This window comes from Lutra lutra, chromosome 4, assembly GCF_902655055.1.
Source record: "Lutra lutra chromosome 4, mLutLut1.2, whole genome shotgun sequence".
NCBI lineage: Eukaryota > Metazoa > Chordata > Mammalia > Carnivora > Mustelidae > Lutra > Lutra lutra.
The window spans coordinates 63179869-63205342 of NC_062281.1; the positions used below are offsets into that span (position 1 = coordinate 63179869).

Genomic DNA, 25474 nt, shown 5'->3' on the forward strand with positions numbered 1-25474 from the left:
TCCTTATGCTTCCTATTCTGTACATAGCATCTAGACTGAACCTGTTAAACATAATTCAAATGTCACATTTGAATCCCATAAAACTTAGAATACAACCCAAAGTCCTTACCATATATTTTTTTTAAGATTTTATTTATTTATTTGACAGAGATCACAAGTAGGCAGAGAGGCAGGCAGAGAGAGGGGGGAAGCAGGCTCCCCGCCGAGTAGAGAGCCCGATGCGGGGCTTGATCCCAGGACCCCGGGATCATGCTGAGCCAAAGGCAGAGGCTTTAACCCACTGAGCCCCCCAGATGCCCCCCTTACCATATTTTAAAAGGCCCTTCATAATCTGCCTCACACACACCGTACCCCCACTACCTTTCCATCTTATTTTTCTCACACTTCCAATATACCCTTCTTGCCATTTTTCCCCAACTTAAAGGCTTTTGTCTTTGCTACTCCCTCTTCCTGGAACTTTTCTGGGTCTGATGTGGTAGATGCCAGTCCAGGAAGTTCTGCACATGCATGGTACCATCTCCCATGATCACCCATGGGACATCATGCCTGATCTCTACTTCTATAGAGATTCTGAAGAAACTGAAAGAAAAAGAACAGGCTGCTGCTAAAAAGGCTGTAACCAAGGAGGAATTTCAGGGTGAATGGACTGCTTCGGCTCCTGAGTTCACCATCACTCAACCTGAAGTAGCTGACTGGTCTAAAGGCATGCAGATGCCCTTGGTGCCAATTTAGCAGTTCCCTACTGAAGACTGAAATGCCCAGCCAGCCACTGAAGACTGGTCTGCAGCTCCCAATGCTCAGGCCACCGAATGGGTAGGAACAACCACTGAGTGGTATTAAGCTGCTCTTCCACAAACTCTTAAACAAAATGGAAATAAGGCTGACAGAAATTAAAGAGTTTCTTCAAAAAATGAAAATTTAAGGAGCATCTGTCAGTTGAGCATCTAACTCTTGATTTAAGCTCAGGTCATGATCTCAGAGTCCACATGGGGCTCTGCAATCAGCGCAGTGTCTGCCTGTCCCTCTCCATCCCCACTGCCCCCCAAGTGGTACATGCATGGTCTCTCTTGCTCTCTCTCAAATAAATGGGTAATCTTTAAAAAAATAGAAAATTTAAAATAGAAAATTTATAAATTTACTCCTTAACTTCATTCAGGTCTCCACTCAAATGCCACTTTCTCACAGAAGTCTTTCCAGATCACACACCTAAAGTAGTACTACTCTCCATCATATTCTCTTTATCCTGTGGTTTTTTTTTTTTAATCTCCACTTGACATATTTATCTTTACCTCCTTACAAAAATGAAATCTACATGAAAGCAGGGAATTTGTTTTGTTCATTGTTATATTCTAATCAACTAGAACAATAGCTGGTACATAGTAGGTTCTCAAAAAAATATTACTGAATGAATTAGTAAATGAAAGCTCATATTTCTTCCATAAAGAGACGGTATATAGGAAAGAACTTTGAAAAGTTGGAAGTAGGGGCGCCTGGGTGGCTCAGTGGGTTAAGCCGCTGCCTTCGGCTCAGGTCATGATCTCAGGGTCCTGGGATCGAGCCCCGCATCGGGCTCTCTGCTCAGCGGGGAGCCTGCTTCCTCCTCTCTCTCTGCCTACCTCTCTGCCTGCTTGTGATCTCTCTGTCAAATAAATAAATAAAATCTTTAAAAAAAAAAAAAAAGAAAAGTTGGAAGTAAAACACAAATCTAAGATACTCCTATTGTAAACAAGATACACATATATGGATATACGAAGATTCATTATGTGGCACTGTTAGTACATTTTTAGGGTAAGTGGGTAGGGGAATGGGGTAACTGGGTGATTAACTGGGTATTAAGGAGGGCACATGATAAAATGAGCACTGGATTTTGTATGCAACTGATGAATCACTAAATTCTACCCCTGGAACTAATAATATAGTATATGTTTAAAGATGTTATTTTTATTTATTGGACAGACAAGAGATCACAAGTAGGCAGAGAGGCAGGCAGGGGGAGGGGGAAGCAGGCTCCCCGCCGAGCAGAGAGCCCGATGCGGGGCTCGATCCCAGGACCCTGGGATCATGACCCGAGCCGAAGGCAGAGGCTTTAACCCACTGAGCCACCCAGGCACCCCTATAGTATATGTTTAAATTGAATCTAAATAAATTGAATTTAAATAAATTTTTTAAGAAGAAGTAGATTTTTATCACAGTTTTAAATAACATGGTCTATTATATTTATTGTGGGTTAGATGCCAAGGCAGAAAGTCTACAAAAATGATGAAGGTGTGATCTCCACCTTCAATGACCTTACAGCCTAATAGGAAAGTCAAGCCTGTAAACTATCAGCGGCAACACAAGGCAGAAGAAATAACTAAATAGAAATATAAATACTGCGTTGTAAAAGTACAGAAGAGAAAAATGATGAACACTCCCTAGGACTTATACCTGAGATTTACAGGGAAAATTGTGTTTGAGTCTTTTCTAAGTATCTGGCACAACAGGCAGTTCCCACATATATATTATACATAAATATTATATAATACTATTACATAATACAATACGAGGTTTCTCTTCCTAAAGTAGATTATAAACCTTTCACAAATATTAACAGGTACATACCCACAGCACAGAGTGAGAGAAGTAGCAAAGCACAGTGGCCAGGAGTACAAATTCTAATAAAGCCAGAATGCCTGAGTTCAAACCTCAGATCCATCACTTCCTAGCTTAACCTCTCTGCTTCTGAGTGTCCTCATCTGAAAAATGGAAGCATTCATCATATCCACCTCAATGAACTGCAGTGAGGAAAGTTAATACATGTAAAATGCTTAGACCAGTAACTGGTACATGTTAAGTACCATACAGATGGCTGTTAAACAAAAAACAGAGCTGTTTACAGAAGTTCACATTAACATTTCCAGTAACTTTAGGGAGTAATTTTTCCAATTCTGTAGCAATTAATGGAAAATCTATACAAAGTTCTGCTTATCTAGAGGATAACTTCATGGGAAAGGGGAGTATGAATATAATTGTTTAGTCAATACGATATTGTTTCAGTTTTATGGAACAAATGATTAAGAAGCCAAAGGAAAAAAACAAAGGGAGCATTTTTATATTTTGTCACAACATATTCTTTTATTTGAGATTTTTTAAAAAGTACCAGCTTCTTCCACTATTACTTTATATCAGGCTAATCCTCCTACTGATGACAGTGATAAATTCTAAACAAAACATATAAGAAAACAAAGCACAGAAGAGGAACCAAAAGTAGGAAGAAACAAGAGGGCATTCAACCCTTTAAGAAAAGGGCATCATACTGTATAAGATACACATTTATCTGTCTTTTCCTCTGAAAATACCCCGTAGCCCAAAGGGCACAAAGCAGATACAGCTCAAGCAGAAAATAAAAATATTACTGGCCCAAAGAATTAAAGGACTGGGTTTGAATCTGCCAGAATGGTTGGAAATTAAGGGGGGGGGGACTCTCTGGAAAGAGGAAGCCACACAGTAGAGAACCCCCAAATTTGCATATACTCTCCTCAGATACATGGTTGACCCCTTACTATGTCTGTGTGGGATGAGATTCCAAGAACTGATGAAAAATGGCCAGAAAGAACCAAGCAAAGATTTCAGCAGCTGTCTACCACAACGAAGAGTCTAGAGTTTGAGTTCCACCAAATTAGAGGGGTTTGGTAGATACTTCAGGCATTCCACTGAAACCCCAAAGAGACATGCTTTAGGAGTAAAGACCATATTTCATGTTTCAGAGATTTTTCCTTAAACTAAGGACAAAATCAAAATACACTTTCCCTAACAAAACCTAAACCAAGCCTTTGTAACACAACAAGGTAATTTGCCAATAATTTAACATCTGCTTTTTCTTCAATGGAAGGTAACAGAAAACAGTCTCTACAAAGTCTCAATCACAATGTCCACTACACAATAAAAAATAATTTGACAAGCAAATAAACAGGGAAATGTGACTTATACAGAGGAAAATCAGTTAACAATCAGCTAATAGAAGCATACAACATATGACTCAGATGTTGACATTAGCAAACTAAAGCACAGAGGGAAAAAAACTGGGGAAAAAATTCACAGAATCTTGGTAACACAGATGTACACAAGTCCCAAAAGAAAGGGATGATGGGGCAAAAGAAAAAAAAATTACTTGACAAAATACTAGCCAAAAATATTTTCTAAATTTGAGTAACAACAACATATAGATCCAAAAGGTTCAAAGAATCCAAACAGTAAAAATATAAACAAAACCATACATAGGCCCATCATACTCAAATTGTTGAAAATCGAGTATAAAAAGAAAATCTCAAAAACAGAGAAAAAAGATAAACTCCATCCTGGGAAACAAAAAGAATGTTAACTGACTTCTCATCAGAAACAAGAAAAGCCAGAAGATAACTGTATCAGTAGTCACACAGAATGTAAATGAATTGATTCAACACATTAACTGAACTAGACTGTCAAATTGGATAAGAAAATCAAGATAAACTTTTCGTGCTTTGCAAGATCTCTCATTAAACTTTGTTTTTGATCAAATTTAAAACAGTTTGAAAGGAAATTACAAAAAAATAGTTGGTATAGTTATAGTAATATCTCAGACAAAAGAGACTTCAAATCAAGAAATATTACCAGGGTTAAGGAGGGTCATGTCATAACGATGTTAAGAATCGATTCTTCGTGAAGACATCTGCATGTACCTAATAATGGAGCTTTAAGATACTTGAAGCAAAATTTGTCCAAAATAAAAGGAAAGGGACGCCTGAGTGGCTCAGTTGGCTGGGCGACTGCCTTCCGCTCAGATCATGATCCTGGAAACCCTGGATCGAGTCCCCATCAGGCTCCCTGCTCAGCTGGGAGTCTGATTCTCCCTCTTCTCCGGCTCTCTCTCTCATTCTCTCCCTCTCAAATAAATAAAATCTTAAATAAGTAAGTAAGTAAGTAAATAAATAAATAAATAAATAAAATGGAGAAAAAGACAAATCCATAATCTTAGTTGAGGATCTTAACACTTATCTCTCAGTAACTGAAAGAAAAACAAGGCCAAAAAATATATAAGGCTATAGAAGATTTTAATAACATTATATTTTAATCATCCTAATTTACATGTATAGAACACTACATTGAACAATGGCAAATTATAAATTCTTTTCAAATGCACATGGAATATTCACCAAGTTAGACTATATGCTGGACAAATCTCAATAAATTTAATCTCAATAAATTTACAAATCTCAATAAATTTAAGAAAGATATAATCATTAAAAGTATGTTCTCTGACCAAAATAAAATTAAATGAGAGATCATCAACAATTAGATATCTATGAAAATCCCCAAATATTTAGAGTTTGCAGTAAAAGGTCCAGACCCTAAAATTTCATCAATACTGCAACCTAAGAAATTTGAACATTACTAAAAGACCTCTCTCTAAAGAGTTTCAGATAGAAAATAGGTAAGAAAGAGGGTTCAACTGTTTAATGCCCATTTAAGAAACTCTACAAAGAAGAAAGTAGGGATCTGTGGGAGAAGGAGATTCATTCCCATTATAATCTATTTTATACAATTTGAACTTTTTTTTACAATGTAAAAGAGCAAAAATAACATCCATATTTTAAATAATTCAAATGTCTTTCCTATACCCATCAAAAGGAAAGTTTCCTTTGGCAAAGAAAAAGGTTTTATCACAAATCATACATAAAATGGAAATGCAAAAGTGTCATCTAATTTATATTCTGGAAAAAGAAACGTTCTTCTCCACAGACCCCTGAGCAGTAACAGCATCACTTAGTAACAACAGGCACTTATATCTAATAAATAATTCATGTTGATTTTCCTTGTCTTTCATCTACCAACAGAAACTCAATTTAGCTATCCTATAGGGAAATGAATCCATAATTTCTCAAGATTTCTATACTTAGTCTGCACAACCCCTGCAATAATTTGGCCCATTTCTACTGTTTTAAGTTTTGCTTCTTTCTCACTCTTTGTCTCAGTATTCTGCCACTTCCTACACTTACAAAGATAAAGAAAAGGAAAGACAAAAAAGAAGGGAGTGTCTTTGTTTATCTACCTGACATTTTTCACTAATAGCGAACCTAATTCAATTTTCTCTTCTTCCTTTTGTCTAATTATTTGAACAGGCAAAATATTCACATGATTCAAAAATCAAAAAGTTATTCATTGAAAAAATTTCATCCCACTCTTCTGACCCAACTACCCAGTTTTCATCCTCCCCTGTGATCACAAGAATTCACTGTTAGTACTTTCAAGTGCCCCTCTAGAGTTTGTTTATGCATATGCAAGTAAGGCTATAAACAAGAATATAAGCTTCTCACCACCTTCTTTTATACAGATTGTAGCATATCATACCTTCTGTCTGTACCTTTCCTTTTCACCTAAAAATATTTCTTAGTTTCTTCAACAAATGGTGTTGGGATAACTGAATAGCAACATGCAAAAGAATGAAAACAGACCACCTTCTCACACCATACACAAAAACAAATTCAAAATGGATTAAAGATATAAATGTGAGACAGGAATCTATCAAAATTCTAGAGGAGAACACAAGCAGTAACTGCTTTGACATCAGCCATAGCAACCTCTTTCCAGATGTCTCCAGAGGTAAGGGAAACAAAAGCAAAAATAGACTACTGGGACTTCATCAATATAAAAAGTCTGCACAGCGAGGAAAACTAGCAACAAAACTAAAAGGCAACCTATGAAATGGGAGAAGATATTTACAAATAACATATCTGATAAAGGGTTAGTATCCAAAATATATAAGGAACTTACCAAATTCAACACCCAAAAAACAAATAATACAGTTTAAAAATGGGCAAAAGACATTACTAGACATTTTTGCAAAGAAGACATCCATGTCTAACAGACACATGAAAAGATGCTCAACCTCACTTACCATCAGGGAAATCAAAACTACAATGAGGTATGACCTCATTGTATCACACAAGTTAGAATAGCTAAAATTAATAACACAGGAAACAGGTGTTGATGAGGATGGAGAAAAAGGAACCCTCTTACACTGTTGGTGGGAATGCAAACTGGTGCAGCCACTCTGGAAAACAGTATGGAGGTTCCTCAAAAAGGTAAAAATGGAACTCCTTACAACCCTGCAATTGCACTATTAGGTATTTACCCAAAGGATACAAAAACACTGATTCGAAGGGACACATGCACCCCGATGTCTACAGGAGCACTATCAACAATAGCCAAATTAGGGAAAGAGCTCAAATGGCCATCAACTGAAGAATGGATAAAGATGTGGCATGAGAGCATGCCCCCACACACAGTGGAATATTAGTCAGTCATCAAAAAGAATGAAATCTTGTCATTTGCAACAACATGGATAGAGCTAGAATATTATGCTAAGTGAAATAAGTCAGTCAAAGGAAGACAAATACCTTATGATTTCACTCACCTGTGGAGTTTAAGGAACAAAACAAATGAATGTACAGAGGAAAAAAAGAGAGGCAAACCAAGAAAGAGACACTTAACTATAGAGAACAAACTGATGGTTACTGGAGGAGAGGTGGTCAAGGAGGGGATGGGTTAAACAGGTGATGGGTATTAAGGAGGGCACCTGTGATGAGCACTGGGTGTTGTATATAAATGATGAATCACTAAATTCTACACCTGAAACTAATATTACACCATATGTTAACTAGCTGAAATTTAAATAAAAACTTGGACAGAAAAAAAGAAAAATACATCTCAGAGATCTTTCCATTTCAGTACACAAAGTACTTAACATTCTTTGTAATAGCTGTATGTATGCTATTGCCTTGGATGTACCATAAACTCTATGAGCAGACATTTAAACTGTTTCCATTTTCTCACTTTTACAAAAAAAAAAAAAAAAGCCATGACTGAAAAACTGTGTACATATGTTATTTTACATGTATGCAAGTATGATAAATTCCCAGAAGAGGAACCTCTGGTCTGAAAATATATGCATTTGACATATAATCAAACTACCTTCCACGGGGATTGTACCAATCTATACTACCATCAACAAAGCATGAGAGACCTGCTTTCCAATGCCTTTCCAAAAGAATATATTATCACCTGGATTTTTGTCAGTCTGGCAAGTGATAATACATCAGTAAAATTTTAATTAGTATTTTTTAAAAATTATGAACAAGGCTTAGTTTCTTTCACACAATTTAAGAACTACTTGTATTTCCTTTATGCACTACTTTATTCTCTTCCCACTTTTCTATTGAAAATTCCCATTTTTTTATTCTATTTCTAATATGTTTCTTTTACTTTTGACTTCAGAAGCTCTTTAAATATTAGACTAGCCTTTGTTGGTTATAAGTTGCAAATGTTTTTCCCTGTTAAGGTTGTTTTGCTTTTTGTTTTGCTTTTGTTTTTGTTTACTTGGGGTATTTCTGCTTTTGTTTATTGACATGCATTTTTATAGGTCAAATCTATAATTTTTATAGTTTATGGGTTTTGAGTTATGGTTAGAAACTCTTTCCTGATTCCATGGTTATAAAGGAATTCCCCCATGTTTTCTTATAGTACTTTTGTTTTTTCATATTAAATATTTGATTCAGTTGAACTTATTTTAGTGTCTGGTATCTTACCTGGAAGTATAATCCATAACGTGCAATCTTAAATTAGCCCAACTCTAAAGTTAATCAAAACTTTACTGTTTTATGTTACATATACTTGCTATTATTTCCGCTTACTTGCATGATGGTGTATTTCTACAATCTGTGGTCTTTATATGGCCTACAGACAAAAAATTCTTTTCTTATCCTTGTGGTTTGGATTTAAAAGAGTGAGGGAGTAGGGCTACTCTGGAAACAAAAGTCTTCCAATTTATCCTTTCAGATGTTCTGTCTAGAAGCAATCAGAACACATACTTTGTCACATTAAGATTGGGAGGCTGAAGACAAAAACTGCAACATTTTAAAGTTTTCCCAATACCCAACTCTGTTTCTATCAAGCTACTACTAAAGATTTCACCTTCATCACAGAATAGGCTTAACCCTTAAGCCGCTGCCTTCCGCTCAGGTCATGATCTCAGAGTCCTGAGATCGAGCCCTGCATCGGGCTCCTTGCTCAGTGGGGAGCCTGCTTCTCTCTCTGCCTCTGCCTGCCTCTCTGCCTGCTTGTGCTCTCTCTCTCTCAATCTCTGTCAAATAAATAAATAAATAAAATCTTAAAAAAAAAAAAAAAAAGAAACAATCACTTCTGAGACATTCAGTCACCATGCCTTCAGGCATTTCTTCAAAAAAAAAAAAAAGAAAAGAGAATAGGCTTAACCCTTTTCAAGATCATGTGCTTAGCCTGACTTTCACATGAAGATCCAAATATAATTTACACAGGCTGTTTTTCCCCCAAATTGCTACCCAGTTGTTCCAACAGAACTAACTTACAGAGCAAAAAATCATTAAGAATGTAGAATCTCTATAAGACACTACCAACTACATTTACTAAACTTCATTTATAGAATACTACAACAAACAACCAAAGAACACATATATTTCAAGTAAATATGAAATTATAAAGATGGACCATATGTTGGGGTATAAGACAAACCAAAATAAATTACACTAAATAAATTACAAGAGATTGAAATGTTAAAAGTATATTAGCTGTCATAACAGACTTAATTAGAAATCAATATTAAAATATCTACAAAAAGACCTGAAGACCTGAAAATGTTTTTTAAATACAGCCTAACATTTGGGTATAAGATGAAATCAAAAGAAAAGCAAAAAGCCATATTTTGAACTGATAGATAATGTCATATGTGTTTTTACATAACATATCAAAGTGTCTGGAATATAGCTAATTCAAGGGTTTGGAAAATTTTTATAGCTTAAATGCTTTTATTAGGAAAGAAGAAAGGGTTAATAGTAATAGGTTTTCATAGAAATGAACTAGAGAGAGAAAAAAACAAAGTAAGCCCTAAGTATGTAGAAAGAAGAAAATAAAAAAGATAAAAGCAAAAATCAATGAAATAAATATGAGAAAAGGAATCGAAAAAAAATAACAAAGCCAAAATTTGGTTCTCTGAAAAGACATCAATTGATAAACCTCAAACAAGACTGCTGAAGAGCAGGGAGGAGAAAGAGGGTTAGAGAACACAAAATGTCAATATCAGGAATAGAAAAGGTTACATCACTAAAGATCCTATAGAGATCAAAACTACAATAAGGGACTATCAGAAACAACTTTATACCAATAAACTGAACAACTCTGATGAAATGAAAAAATTTCCTGAAAAATACAGCTTACTAATACTGACAAAAAAATCAAATAGAAAATCTGAATGGATCTGTATCAATGATGTCTAATTTGTTCTCAAAATTCTACACACGGTAACTCCATCTAACACATTTTTTTCAAACAATTGTGGAAGAAATAATACTAGCCTTACGCAAACTCCTTCAGAAAATAAAGAAGGAATACTTTTCAACCTATTTTGAAGCTAGCAAAAAACTAATCTAAAACCTGCCGACACCATTAAAAGAAAACTGTAAAATAATATCCCTTTGAGCATGGACACCAAGTTTCTTAAAAAAATATTTGCAGGGGCACCTGGGTGGCTCAGTGGGTTAAGCCGCTGCCTTCAGCTCAGGTTATGATCCCAGGGTCCTGGGATCGAGCCCTGCATCGGACTCTCTGCTCAGCAGGGAGCCTGCTTCCTCCTCTCTCTCTGCCTGCCTCTCTGCCTACTTGTGATCTCTATCAAATAAATAAATAAAATCTTTAAAATAAGTATTTGCAAATAGAATTCAGCAATGTATTAAAAAAATCATGATCAGTTAGAGTCTGTACCAGGAATGCAAAATTGGTATAATAGTCTATTAGAGAGGGCACGGATTGCATGGAGCGCTGGGTGTGGTACAAAAACAATGAATACTGTTATGCTGAAAATAAATTTTTAAAAAATGATTAAAAAGAAAGAAATACAATTTTAGATAAAAAAAGTCTTAATCAATGAAAAGTGAATTAATGAAATACCATACAATCATCTCAATAGATACAAGAAAAATATCTGACAGAATTAAACATCAATCTATTTTTAAAAAGAACCCTCAAGAATATTAAAAGAGAATGAAATCTCTTTAATCTGATAAAGGGCAGCTACGGAAACCCTAGAGGACACCATCGAACTTATTGGTAAAACATTCAACATTTTATCCCTGAGATCAGGAACAAACCAAAAATATCACTGTCATCACATCTATTCAACAATTCATGGGAAGACCCAGACAGAGAGAATGACACAAGACAAAAAAAAATAAAAGGAATAAATATTTTTAAAAAGGAAATCAAACTAATCCTATCTGAATGACATGATGAACAACAGAAAATACCAGAAAACAAAACACTAATAGACTGAGTTTAGCAAGGTCTCAAGAGTCAAATTAGGAAAAAATCAACTGTATTTCTACTCAATGGTAAGAAATAATTGAAAAAAATGAAATTATAAAGACATTACCAATTACAGTAGCTGGAAAACTGATTCAAACTTCATGTGGAAATACAAAGACCCTAATATAGCCAAAACAATTTTGAAAAAGAACATACTACATGAATTCAAGACCCAACTCCACGTTGTCTAGAAGAAATCCAGTTTCAATATAAAGATACATACAGAGGCACCTGCGTGGCTTAGTCATTAAGTGTCTGCCTTCAGCTCAGGTCATGATCCCAGGGTCCTGAGATGGAGCTCCACTTCAGGCTCCCTGCTCAGTGGGAAGCCTGCTTGTCCCTCTCCCACTCCCGGTTTGTATTCTCTCTCTTGCTGTCTATCGCTGTCAAATAAATACATAAAATCTTTTTTAAAAAAGATACATATACAGATTGAAAGTAAAAATATGTCAAGAGGATGAGAAAACATGCTACAGATTGGGAGAAAATATTTGTAAAAGACATGTGATAAATGACTGTTATCCAAAATATATAAAGAACACTTCAACTCAACAATAAAAAAAAATGAATGACCTGATGAAATAAACAGGCAAAAGACCTGAACATACTCTTCACCTAAGAAAATATACAGATAGCAAGCAAGTATATAAAAAGATGCTCCACATCATATGTCATTAGGGAAATGCAAATTAAAATGAGATACCACTATACACTTATAAGAATGGCTAAAATCCAGAATGCTACGACAAATACTGAAAAGGATGTGGAGCAATTTGAATTCTCAATCACTGCTGATGGTAGTATAAAACGGTACAACCACTTTGGGAGACAGTTTGGCATTTTCACACTCTAACATATGATTCAGCAACCATGCTTCTTTGTATTTATCATATTAGTGAAGATTTATGTCCACATAAAGCCTACACATGGATATTCACAGTAACTTTATTCATAATCCCAAAACTTGGAAACAACTAAGATATCCTTCAGTAGGTGGTGAATGGATAAATAACTTGTAATATGTCCACACAAAGGAATATTATTTAGTGCTAAAAGAAATAAGCTATCCTGCCATGAAAGGACATAGAAGAATGTTAAAGGCTTATTATTAAGTGACAGAAGCCAATCTGAAAAGGCTACATAGGCTCTGATTCTAACTGTATTGTGTTCTGGGAAAAAAACAAGACTACAAAGACAATAAAAAGATCAGTAGTTGCCAGGGGTTAGGGTCAGTAGGGATGAAGACACAAAGCCCGAAGGATTTGTAGGGCAGTGAAACTATTATATATGATACTGTATGGCATATATATGTCATTGTACATTTGTCAAAACCCCCAAAATGTACAACTCCAACAATAAACTAATGTAAACTATAGTCTTTGGGTGATGATGAAGTGTCAATATAAGTTCATCAATTGTAACAAATGTACCAATTCCTGTGAGAAATGTCGCTAGTATGGAAAGCTGTTGGTAGTGGGAGGACAGTTAAGGATATATGAGAACCGTATTTTCTGCTCAATTCTTCTGTGAACCTAAAACTGCTCTAAAAAATAAAGTCTACTTGAAAGAGGAGAAAAGCGTACATGACTTCAAATAGTATTATAAAGCTACAGCAATCAAGGCAGCATGGTTTCTTTCATCCAAATGACAGGCTTATCTATGTAAAAAAAAAAAAAAAAATCCTAAGGAGTCTACAAAAAAGCTACTAGAATTAGTAAGTGAACTTATCAAAGTCATAGGATAAAAATCAATATAAAAAACAAGTATAAAGAACAAAAGTCATGATCATTTCAAAAGGTGCAGAAAAAGCATGTGACAAAGTACAACATCCATTCATGATAAAAACTCTAACAAAGTGGGCATAGAGGGAATACACCTCAACATAATGAAAACTATATATGACAAACCCAAAGCTAACATCACACTCAACAGTAAAAAACTGAGAGCTTTTCCTCTAAGATTAGGAACAAGACAAGATAACTACTCTCATCACTTTTATTCAACATATTATTAGAAGTCCTAGCTACAGCAATCAGACAAGAAAAAAGAAGTAAAGGCCATCAAGATTAGTTTAAAAAAAAAAAAGATAAAACTGTCACTATTTGCAGATGACACGGCATTATATACAAAAACTCTAAAGACTCCACCAAAAAATTTTAGAACCAATAAATGAATTCAGTAAAGTTGCAACATACAAAATCAACATACAGAAATGTGTTGCATTTCTAAACACTAACAACAGACTAGCAGGAAGAGTAATTTTTCAAAAATCCCATTTAAAATCACATCAAAAAGAATAAAATATCTTAATAAAATTTAGCCAAAGAGATGAACTTAACCTGTACTCTAAAAACTGTAAGACATTGAAGAAAACACAATGGAAAGATATTCCATGCTTTTGGACTGGAAGAACAAATATTGTTAAAATGTCCACATTACCCAAGCAATCTAAAGGTTAAATGCAAACCCTATCAAAATACCAACAATTGGGATGCCTGGGTGGCTCAGTTGGTTAAGTGGCTGCCTTCGACTCAGGTCATGATCTCAGCGTCCTGGGATCGAGTCCCACATTGGGCTCCTTGCTTGGCAGGGAGCCTGCTTCTCCCTCTGCCTCTGCTTGCCACTCTGTCTGCCTGTGCTCGCTCTCACTTCTCTCTCTATGACAAATAAATAAAATCTTTTAAAAAAAAATACCAACAATATTTTTCACAGAACTAAAACAAATAATCTTAAAATTTGTATGGAAACCACCAAGGCTCCTGAAAAGCCAAAGCATTCTTAAGGAAAAACAAAGTTGGAGGTACCACAATTTTTTTTTCAAAAAAAAACACAAAACAATAGAACAGATCAATGCATCCAGGAGTTGGTTTTTTGAAAGAATTAACAAAATTGATAAATGCATAGCCAGACTTATCAAAAAGAAAAGATAAATGATCTAAAGAAATAAAATCACAAATGAAAGAGGAGAGATCACAACCAACATCACAGAAATACATAAGAGAATTTTATGAGCAATTATATGCTAAAAAATTGGGCAATCTGGAAGAAATAAATAAATTCCTAGAAACATATAAACTACCGAAACTGAAACAGGAAAAAATAGAAAATTTGAATAGACCCATAACCAGCAAAGAAATTGAATCAGCAATCAAAAATTTCCCAAAAAACAAGAGTCCAGGGCTGGATGGCTTCCCAGGGGAATTCTACCATACATTTAAGAATTAATGCCTATTTTTCTCAAGCTGTTCCAAAAGATAAAAGTGGAAGGAAAACTTCCAAATTCATCCTCTGAGGCCAGCACTACCTCGATTCCAAGACCAGACAAAGACTCCACTAAAAAGAAGAATTACAGACCAGTATCCTGGATGAACATGGATCCAAAAACTCTCAACAAGATACTAACTGAATCAAACAGTACATTAAAAGGATTATGATCATGATGAGGGGGATTTATTCCTGGGCTGCAGGGGTGTTCAATATCCACAAATCAATTAACATATCACACCTCATTAATAAAAGAAAGGATAAGAACTATATGATCCTCTCTCAATAAACTCAGAAAAAACATCTGACAAAATACAGCATCCTTTCTTGATAAAAACCCTCAAGAAAGTAGGGATAGAAAGAACATACCTCAACATCATTAAAGCCATATATGAAAGACCCACAGGTATGGGTGCCTGGGTGGTTCACTCAGCTGGGTATATGCCTTCACCTCAGGTCATGATCCTGGGGTCTGAGAATTGAGTCCCACATGGGGCTCCTGGCTCAGCAGGGAGTCTGCTTCTCCCTCAGCCCTTCTTCCTGGCTCATGCTCTTTTTCTTTCTTTCTCTCTCTCTCTCTCAAATAGATAAATAAAATATTTTTAAGAAAAAAGAAAAGGAATAAAGGAGGAAAGGAAGGAAGAAAGGGAAAAAGACCCACAGCTAATACCATTCTCAATGGGGAAAAACTTAGAGCCTTTCTCCTAAGGTCAGGAACATGACAGGGATGTCCACTCTCACCACTGTTGTTCAATATTGCACTGGAAGTGCAATAAAACTTTCACTCTTTGCAGATGACGTGATACTCTACATAGAAGACCCAAAAGAATCCAACAAAAAATTGCTAGAACTGATATAGGAATTTAGCAAAGTTGCAGGATATAAAATCAGTGTACAAAAGTCTGTTGCATTTCCATACACCAATAATGAATCAACAGAAAGAGAAATCAAAGAATCAACCCCAATTACAATGGCACCAAAAACCAGAAGACAGCTAGGAATAAACCTAACCAAAAGAGTAAAAGATCTGTATGCTGAAAACTATAGAATACTTATGAAAAAAACTGAAGACACAAACAAATGGAAAAACATTCTATGCTCCTGAAATGGAAGAACAAATATTGTTAAAATGTCTTTACTACTGAAAGCAATCTATATATTCAATGCAATCCTGATCAAAATAACACCACCAGCACTTTTCACAGAACCTTAACAAACAATCCTAAAATTTCTTTGGAACCAGAAAACTGCAAATCACTAAAGTAATATTGAAAAAGAAAAGCAAAGTGGGAAGCATCAAAATTCCAGACTTCCATCTGTATTCCAAAGCTGTAATCATCAAGACAATATGGTACTAGCAAAGCAGGAGGCATCACAATTCCAGACCTCAAGCTATATTACAAAACTGTAATCATCAAGACAGTATGGTACAGGCACAAAAACAGATACATAGATCAAAGGAACAGAGTAGAGAGCCCAGAAATGGACCCTCAACTTTATGGTCAACTAATCTTCGACAAAGCAGGAAAGAATGTCCAATGGAGAAAAGACAGTCTTTTCAACAAATGGTATTAGGAAAACTGGACAGCTACATGCAGAAGAAAGAAACCAGACTACTTCCTTACACCATATACAAAAGTAAATTCAAAATGGATGAAAGACCTAAATATAAGACAGGAAACCATCAAAATCCTAGAGAACACAGGCACCAACCTCTATGACCTTGACTACAGCAACTTCTTACTAGCACATCTCTGGAGCCAAGGGAAACAAAAGCAAAAATGAGCTATTGAGACCTCATCAAGATAAAAAATGTCTGCACAGTAAAGTAAACAATCAACAAAACTACAAGAAAATCAACAGAATGAGAGAAGAGATCTGCAAATGACTTATCTGATAATGGGCCAATATCGAGAATATATGAAGAATTCATCAAAGTCCACACCCAAAAAATAAACAATCTAGTTAAGAAATGGACAGAAGACATGAACAAACATTTCTCCAAAGAAGACATACAAATCCCCAACAGACACATGAAAAAATGCTCAACATCACTTATCGTTAGGGAAATACAAATCAAAACCACAATGAGATACCACCTCACACTGGTCAGAAAGGCTAAAATTAATAACTCAGGAAACAACAGATGTTGGCAAGGATGCAGGAAAAGAGGAACCCTTATGCACTGTTGGTGGGAAGGCAAACTGTTGCAGCTACTCTGGAAAACAGTACGAAGGTTCCTCAAAAAGGTAAAAATGGGAGGAGTCAAGATGGCGGAGAAGTAGCAGGCTGAGACTACATCAGGTAGCAGGAGATCAGCTAGAGAGCTTATCAAACCATTCCGAATACCTAAAAATCCAACAGGAGATTGAAGAGAAGAACAGCAGCAATTTTAGAAACAGAAAATCAACCACTTTCTGAAAGGTAGGACTGACGGGGAAGTAAATCCAAAGCAGTGGGAAGATAGACTGTGGGGGGAGGGGCTGGCCCCGGGCAAGCAGCGGAGCAACAGAACACTAAATCAGGACTTTTAAAAATCTGCTCCACTGAGGGACATCACTCCAGAGGCTAAACCGGGGTGAAGCCTACGCAGGGACAGCGTGTCCCCAGGTCCCACGGGGTCACAGAAGAATCAGGGGTGTCTGAGTGTTGCAGAGCTTGCAGGTATTAGAGTGGGGAAGCCGGCTACAGAGACAGAGCCGAGGAGTGAGCTCTCAACTCCGGGTTACCTTGAACCATAATCCATGGCACAGGCCACTGCTCTGTGAGCGGGGTCCCCACAAGATCCGGGAAGATCCCCGGGGGAAGAGCTCAGGGATCTGCAGGGTTCGGAGACTCCAGGAGAAGCTGTATGCCAGAGACAGAGATGCTTGGTTACAGGCTGGGTGAGCTTAAAGCACAGCCTGAGGCCAGAGAGATGGGAGTGACTGAGCACTTTTCTCTGAGGGCGCACTGAGGAGTGGGGCCGAGCTCTCAGCTCCTTCAGGCCAGAGATTGGGAGGCCGTCATTTTCATTCCCGGGAACTCTACAGAAAGCGTTCAGGGAACAAAAGCTCCCAAAAGCAACCTGAGCAGTTTACTTAGCCCGGTCCCTGGTAAGGGCGGTACAATTGTGCCTGGGGCAAAGACACTTGAGAATCACTACAACAGGCCCCTCCTACAGAAGATCAACAAGAAATCCAGCCAAGACCAAGTTCACTTACCAAGGAGAACAGCGGAATTCCAGGGGAGGAGGAAGCAAAGCATGGAATTCATGGCTCTCTCACCATGAATCTTTAGTCTTGCAAAGTTAATTAATTTTTTTAATTTTATTTTTTTCTTCTGCTAAATTTTTTTAACTTTTACCCTTTCCTCTTTTAAAGTTTTTTAACTAGTATATCTTAATACCTTTCATTAAAAAAAAAATCTTTTCTAAACCTTCATTATTATAGTCCTATTTTATCCTTCATCGTATCTAACGTTATTTGTTTACACATAGGGTTTTTTTCTTCTAAAAAATTTGGGGTACAACTTCTTCTACTAGATCAAAATACACCCTAAAACTAGGGCTTGTTCTAGTCTCTAGCCCAAGCAAATTCTCTCCATTTTCTTTTTCTTTATTCTCCCAACCAACTTACCTTATGAACTCCTTTTTTAGAAATTTAAAAAAAAATTTTTTCATCTTTATACTCATATTCCATTCCTTCATTGTGTTTACCCTTACATATGTTTTCATTCTTTAAAATCTTGGGAGGTGGTTTCTTCTAAGAGACCAAAATACTCTCAAAATTAAGTGGGTGACCCTGTTCTAGTCACCAGTCTACTATATATTTTTTTTCTTTTTTATATTTTTTCTTTGTTTTCTTTTTTTAATTTTTTTTCTGAACTTCTTACTCCCTTTCCCCCCCCACAATTTGGGGTCTCTTCTGATTTGGTTAAAGCATATTTTCCTGGGGTCCTTGCCACCTTTTTAGTATTTTATTTGCTCCTTCATATATTCTTATCTGGACAAAATGACAAGGTGGAAAAACTCACCACAAAGAAAAAGAACAAGAGGCAGTACTGAATGCTAGGGACCTAATCAATACAGACATTGGTAATATGTCAAACCTAGAGTTCAGAATGATGATTCTCAAGGTTCTAGCCGGGCTCAAAAAAGGCATGGGAGATAATAGAGAAACCCTGTCCAGAGAAATAAAAGCCCCTTCTGGAGAAATAAAAGAACTAAAATCTAACCAAGTTGAAATAAAAAAAGCTATTAATGAGGTGCAAACAAAAATGGAGGCTCTTACTGCTAGGATAAATGAGGCAGAAGAAAGAATTAGCAATATAGAAGACCAAATGACAGAGAATAAAGAAGCTGAGCAAAAGAGAGACAAACAACTACTGGACCATGAGGGGAGAATGAGAGATAAGTGATACCATAAGACCAAACAACATTAGAATAATTGGGATTCCAGAAGAAGAAGAAAGAGACAGGGGAGCAGAAGGTATATGGAGAGAATTATTTTAGAGAATTTCCCTAATATGGCAAAGGGAACAAGTATCAAAATCCAAGAGGTACGGAGAACCCCCCTCAAAATCAATAAGAATAGGTCCACACCCCGTCGCCTAATAGTAAAATTTACAAGTCTTAGTGACAAAGAGAAAATCCTGAAGAGCCCGGGACAAGAAGTCTGTAACATACAATGGTAAAAATATTAGATTGGAAGCGGACTTATCCACAGAGACCTGGCAGGCCAGAAAGAACTGGCATGATATATTCAGAGCACTAAATGAGAAAAACATGCAGCCAAGAATACTATATCCAGCTAGGCTGTCATTGAAAATAGAAGGAGAGATTAAAAGCTTCCAGGACAAACAAAAACTGTAAAAGAATTTGCAAACACCAAACCAGCTCTACAGGAAATATTGAAAGGGGTCCTCTAAGCAAAAGAGAGACCCTAAAAGTAGTAGATCAGAAAGGAACAGAGACAATATACAGTAACAGCCACCTTACAGGCAATACAATGGCACTAAATTCATATCTTTCCATAGTTACCCTGAATGTAAATGGGCTAAATGCCCCAATCAAAAGACACGGGGTATCAGTATGGGTAAAAAAACAAAACCCATCAATATGCTGCCTACAAGAAACTCATTTTAGACCCAAAGACAGCTCCAGATTTAAAGCAAGGGGGTGGAAAACAATTTACCATGCTAATGGACATCAGAAGAAAGCTGGGGTAGCAATCCTTATATCAGATCAATTAGATTTTAAGCCAAAGACTATAATAAGAGATGAGGAAGGACACTATATCATACTCAAAGGGTCTGTCCAACAAGAAAATCTAACAATTTTAAATATCTATGCCCCTAACATGGGAGCAGCCAACTATATAAACCAATTAATAACAAAATCAAAGAAACACATCGACAATAATACAATAACAGTAGGGGAATTTAACACTCCCCTCACTGAAATGGACAGATCATCCAAGCAAAAGATCAACAAGGAAATAAAGGCCTTAAATGACATACTGGACCAGATGGACATCACAGATATATTCAGAACATTCCATCCCAAAGCAACAGAATACACATTCTTCTCTAGTGCACATGGAACATTCTCCAGAATAGATCACATCCTGGGTCACAAATCAGGTCTCAACCGGTACCAAAACACTGGGATCATTCCCTGCATATTTTCAGACCACAATGCTCTGAAGCTAGAACTCAATCACAAGAGGAAATTTGGAAAGAACCCAAATACATGGAGACTAAACAGCATCCTTCTAAAGAATGAATGGGTCAACCAGGAAATTAAAGAAGAATTGAGAAAATTCACGGAAACAAATGATAATGAAAACACAACGGTTCAAAATCTGTGGGACCCAGCAAAGGCAGTCCTGCGAGGAAAATATAAAGCGATACAAGCCTTTCTCAAGAAATAAGAAAGGTCTCAAATACACAACCTAACCTTACACCTAAAGGAGCTGGAGAAAGAACAACAAAGAAAGCCTAAACCCAGCAGAAGAATAGAAATCATAAAGATTAGAGCAGAAATCAATGAAATATAAACAACAACAAAAAAAAACCAATAGAACAAATCAACAAAACTAGGAGCTGGTTCTTTGAAAGAATTAATAAGACTGATAAACCCCTGGCCAGACTTATCAAAATGAAAAGAGAAAGAACCCAAATTAATAAAATCATGAATGAAAGAGGAGAGATCACAACCAACACCTAAGAAATACAAACAATTGGGGCGCCTGGGTGGCTCAGTGGGTTAAGCCACTGCCTTCGGCTCAGGTCATGATCCCAGGTCCTGGGTTCGAGACCCACATCGGGCTTTCTGCTCAGCAGGGAGCCTGCTTCCTCCTTTCTCTCTGCCTGCCTTTCTGCTTACTTGTGATTTCTCTCTGTCAAATAAATAAATAAAATCTTAAAAAAAAAAAAAGAAATACAAACAATTATAAGAACATACTATGAGCCACTCTACGCCAACAAATTTGACAATCAGTAAGAAATGAATGCATTCCTAGAGACATACAAACTACCACAACTGAACCAGGAAGAAATAGAAAGCCTGAACAGACCCATAACCAGTAAGGAGATTGAAACAGTCATCAAAAATCTCCAAACAAACAAAAGCCCAGGGCCAGAAAGCTTCCCAGGGGAATGCTACCAAACATTTAAAGAAGAATTAATTCCATTTTCCTGAAACTGTTCCAAAAAATAGAAATGGAAAGAAAACTTCCAAACTCATTTTATGAGGTCATCATCACCTTGATCCCAAAACCAGACAAGGATCCCATCAAAAAAGAGAACTACAGACCAATATCCTTGATGAACACAGATGTGACAATTCTCACCAAAATACTAGCCAATAGGATCCAACAGTACATTAAAAGAATTATTCACCATGACCAAGTGGGATTTATTCCAGGGCTGCAAGGTTGGTTCAACATCCGCAAATCAATCAATGTGATACAACACATTAATGAAAGAACAAGAACCATATGATACTCTCAATAAATGCTGAAAAAGCATTTGACAAAGTACAGCATCCCTTCCTGATCAAAACTCTTCAAAGTGTAGGGATAGAGGGCACATACCTCAATATTATCAAAGCCATCTATGAAAAACCCACCGCAAATATCATTCTCAATGGAGAAAAACTGAAAGCTTTACCACTAAGGTCAGGAACACGGCAGGGATGTCTGTTATCACCACTGCTATTCAATATAGTACTAGAAGTCCTAGCCTCAGCAATCAGACAACAAAAAGAAATTAAAGGCATCCAAATCAGCAAAGAAGTCATCAAACTATCACTCTTTGCAGTTGATATGATATTATATGTGGAAAACCCAAAAGACTCCACTCCAAAACTGCTAGAACTTGTACAGGAATTCAGTAAAGTGTCAGGATATAAAATCAATGCACAGAAATCAGTTGCATTTCTTTACACCAACAACAAGACAGAAGAAGGAGAAATTAAGGAGTCAGTCCCATTTATAACTGCACCCAAAACCATAAGAATCCAAGGAATAAACCTTACCAAAGAGGCAAAGAATCTATACTCAGAGAACTATAAAGTACTCATGAAAGAAACTGAGGAAGACACAAATAAATGGAAAAATGATCCATGCTCATGGATTGGAAGAACAAATATTGTGAAAATGTCTATGCTACCTAAAGCTATCTACACATTTAATGCAATCCCTATCAAAATACCATCCATTTTTTTCAAAGAAATGGAATAAATTATCCTACAATTTGTATAGAACCAGAAAAGACCTCAAATAGCTAAAGGAATATTGAAAAAGAAAGCCAAAGTTGGTGGCATCACAATTCCAGGCTTCAAGCTCTATTACAAAGCTGTCATCATCAAGACAGCATGGTACTGGCACAAAAACAGACACATAGATCAATGGAACAGAAAAGAGAGCCCAGAAATAGACCCTCAACTCTATGGTCAACTCATCTTCGACAAAGCAGGAAAGAATGTCCAATGGAAAAAAGACAGCCTTTTCAACAAATGGTGTTGGCAAAATTGGACAGCCACATACAGAAAAATGAACTTGGACCATTTCCTTACACCACACACGAAAAAAGACTCAAAATGGATAAAGGACCTCAATGTGAGAAAGGAATCCATCAAAATCCTTGAGGAGAACACAGGCAACAACTTCTTCGACCTCAGTCGCAGCAACTTCTTCCTAGGAACATCGCCAAAGGCAAGGGAAGCAAGGACAAAAATGAACTATTGGGACTTCATCAAGATCAAAAGCTTTTGCACAGCAATGGAAACAGTTAACAAAACTAAAAGACAACTGACAGAATGGGAGAAGGTATTTGCAAACGACATAGCAGATAAAGGGCTAGTATCCAAAATATATAAAGAGCTTATCAAACTCAACACCCAAAGAACAAATAATCCAATCAAGAAATGGGCAGAGGACATAAACAGACTTTCTGCAAAGAAGACATCCAAACGGCCAACAAACACATGAAAAAGTGCTCCACATCACTCGGCATCAGGGAAATACAAATCAAAACCACAATGAGATACCACCTCACACCAGTCAGAATGGCTAAAATTAACAAGTCAAGAAATGACAGATGCTCGCAAGGATGCGGAGAAAGGGGAACCCTCCTACACTGCTGGTGGGAATACAAGCTGGTGCAACCACTCTGGAAAACAGCATGGAGCTTCCTCAAAAAGTTGAAAATAGAACTACCTTACAACCCAGCAATTGCACTACTGGGTATTTACCCTAAAGATACAAATGTAGTGATCCAAAGAAGCACGTGCACCCGAATGTTTATAGCAGCAATGTCTACAATAGCCAAACTAAGGAAAGAACCTAGATGTCCATCAACAGATGAATGGATAAAGAAGATGTGGTATATACATACAATGGAATACTATGCAGCCATCAAAAGAAATGAAATCTTGCCATTTGCAACGACGTGGATGGAACTAGAGAGTATTATGCTTAGTGAAATAAGTCAATTGGAGAAAGACAACTATCATATGATCTCCCTGATATAAGGAAGTGGAAATGCAACGTGGGGGGCTTGGGGGGTAAGAAAAGAATAAATGAAACAAGATGGGATTGGGAGGGAGATAAACCATAAGAGACTCAATCTCACAAAACAAACTGAGGGTGGCTGGGGGGAGGGGGGGAGGGAGAGGGTGGTGGGGTTATGGATATTGGGGAGGGAATGTGCTATGGTGGGCAGGGTATGTGCTATGGTGAGTGCTGTTAAGTGTATAAACCTGGCAATTCACAGACCTGTAGCCCTGGGGCTAATAATACATTATATGTTTATTTTTTTTTAATTAAAATTTAAAAAAAAGAAAGAAAAAAACGTAAAAATGGAACTACCCTACAACCCACCAATTGCACACTAGTTATTTACCCAAAGGATACAAAAATGCTGATTCAAAGGGGCACACGCACCCCAATGTTTATAGCAGCACTATCAACAATAACCAAATTAGTGAAAGAGCCGAAACCTCCATTGACTGATGAGTGGATAAAGATGATGTGACGCGCACATGCATGCACACAGACACACACACACACACACACACACACACAGGAATATTACTGAGTCATCAAAAAGAATGAAATCTTTCCATTTGCAGTCCATGGATTGAACTAGTGTGTATTATGCAAAGCAAAATAAGTCAGAGAAAGACAAATATTATATGATTTCACTCACATGTGTAATTTAAGAAACCAAACAGATGAACATAGGGGAAGGGAAGGAAAAATAAGATAAAAATAGAGGGGAATGGAAACTAAATGACTCCTAACTACAGAGAACAAACTGAGGGTTGCTGGAGGGGAAGTGAGTGAGGGAATGGGTTAAATGGGTGATGGGTATTAGGATGGCAATTCTGTGATGAGCACTAGATGATACATATAAGTGATGAATCACTAACTTCTACTCCTGTAACCAATACTACATTATTTGTTAAACAATCTGAATTTAAATTTAAAAATAATAAAATTAAATTAAAATTAAAAAGTAAAATAAAACTCAGATGTTGGGTGGAATAACATTTCGGCCACAACGAAAGTACAGGTGAAATAAAAAGAGTTATGAAAAATTTTCACAGAATGTATCACAGAGTCTAAAAATAAAAATTCAAAACACCTAACATGCAACATTCATATTAGATAGTGTGAGATCTAACTTACATTTACTTAGAGTCCCAGAAGGAAATGTAGTACAGAAAACATTAGAAAAGATAATGGCTGAGAATTGTGTAAGACTGATGGAAGATAATAATCCACAGAATTAAGAAGGCCAGCAAATCCCAAGGGGAAAAAAAAATCTATACCTAGATATATCGGAAACTGTATAAACCCAAAAAGATAAAATACTTTTTAAAGAATAGCAGTGGCCACCTGGGTGGCTCAGTTGGTTAAGCATCTGCCTTCAGTTCAGATCATGATCCCAGGATCCTGGGGCCAAGTCCCGCTCTGGGCTCCCTGTTCAGCAGGGAGTCTTCTTCTCCCTCTACCCTTCCCTCTTGCTCATGATCTCTCACTCTCTCTTTCTAATAATCTTTTTAAAAAATAACATTTTTAATTTTTTTTAAAAAACAAAAGAACAGCAGTAAAACGGATATCTAATTCCTGAAACGCAAAAACAGAAACCAAGAGATTTATATGCAGAGACTATAATATGCAGAGACAAAATAACTACATATTAGAATTCTACAGTCACTAAAATATCTCTGAAGACAGTAGTTAAAATAGCCCAAATTCAAAATCTAATTGTAACAAAAAAAATTATTATCCATCTAATATTTGTCTTTATT

General features: G+C 36.5%; 1 protein-coding gene across 2 annotated transcripts in view; it reads right to left on the bottom strand.

Moving 5' to 3' along the window:
• Window positions 1–25474, bottom strand: part of XKR9 (XK related 9) — a 49938-nt gene that overhangs the window by 17221 nt on the left and 7243 nt on the right. The window contains exon 1 of one of the 2 annotated variants that reach the window (XM_047727797.1): window positions 10570–10590. The exons of the other annotated variant lie outside the window; for it this stretch is intronic. The gene's annotated coding sequence lies outside the window, so the exon portion shown is untranslated. Of the gene's footprint in view, window positions 1–10569; window positions 10591–25474 lie in introns of those variants that run through there. 2 annotated transcript variants of the gene reach the window in all.